The sequence below is a fragment of the Triticum dicoccoides genome, chromosome 2B, assembly GCF_002162155.2.
Source record: "Triticum dicoccoides isolate Atlit2015 ecotype Zavitan chromosome 2B, WEW_v2.0, whole genome shotgun sequence".
Taxonomy (NCBI): domain Eukaryota; kingdom Viridiplantae; phylum Streptophyta; class Magnoliopsida; order Poales; family Poaceae; genus Triticum; species Triticum dicoccoides.
In genome coordinates, this window is record NC_041383.1 from 55,919,106 (window position 1) to 55,920,440 (window position 1,335).

Genomic DNA, 1,335 nt, shown 5'->3' on the forward strand with positions numbered 1-1,335 from the left:
ACCTAGGCTCAACGGAGAGGCCAGCACGCCGGTCTAAACCTAAGCGTGCAGGGGTCTGGGCCCATCGCCCTGAGCACACCTGCACGTTGCGTACGCGGCCGGTGAGCAGACCTAGCAACCTCCATTACAAAGGAAGTTGCGTTAACGCAGTCCAACCCGGCGCGCGCCGCTCAGTCGCTGACGTCACGAAGTGCTTCAGCTGATACCACGACGTCGGGATACCCATAACTACTCCCGCGTAGATGGTTAGTGCGTATAGGCTCGTAGCCGACTCAGATCAAATACCAAGATCTCGTTAAGCGTGTTAAGTATCCGCAAACGCCGAACAGGGCCAGGCCCACCTGTCTCCTAGGTGGTCTCAACCTGCCCTGCCGCTCCGCCACAAAGTAACAGTCGGGGGCCGTCGGGAACCCAGGCCCACCTCTACCGGGATGGAGCCACCTGTCCTTTCAGCCCCCTCGTCAGAATCACTTGCGGGTACTCAATGAGCTGACCCGACTTTAGTCACCATCTGTATAGTATGTATGTATGTATAGTATATACCCGTGATCACCTCCCAAGTGATCACGGCCCGATAGTATAGCAAGGCAGACTGACAAGAATGTAGGGCCAATGATGATAAACTAGCATCCTATACTAAGCATTTAGGATTGCAGGTAAGGTATCAACAGGTGTAGCAACAATGTCAGGCTATGCATCAGAATAGGATTAACGGAAAGCAGTAACATGCTACACTACTCTAATGCAAGCAGTATAGAGAAGAGTAGGCGATATCTGGTGATCAAAGGGGGGGCTTGCCTGGTTGCTCAGACAAGGAGGGGTCGTCAACTCCGTAGTCGAACTGGGGCGTCAGCATCGTCACGGGGGTCTACCAGAGAGAAGAAGGGGGAGAAACAGTAAATACATAGCAAGCAAGTGCATAACAGGATAACAGGCAGAGCTAGACGTGTTCTAACGCGGTAGGAGGTGATACCGGTGAAGGGGGGAAGCATCCGGGAAGTATTCCCGGGGTTCCGTGTTTTCGGGCAGAGGAGCCGGAGGGGGAAAGTTGCGGGTTCGATAGGTTAGGGGGGTGTGGCGGACGAACGGACTGCGTATCCGGAATCGTCCCGTCGTTCTGAGCAACTTTCATGTTGAAATTATTTTAATCCGAGTTACGGATTAAAAGATATGATTTTTTTAAAGATTTTATTAATTTCTGGAATTTGATCAATTAATTATTTAATTCGAAAAATGGAATTATGACGTCAGCATGATGCCATGCTGACGTCAGCAGTCAACAGGGTTGACTAAGTCAAACTGACATGTGGGTCCAGTGGGACCCACCTGTCATAC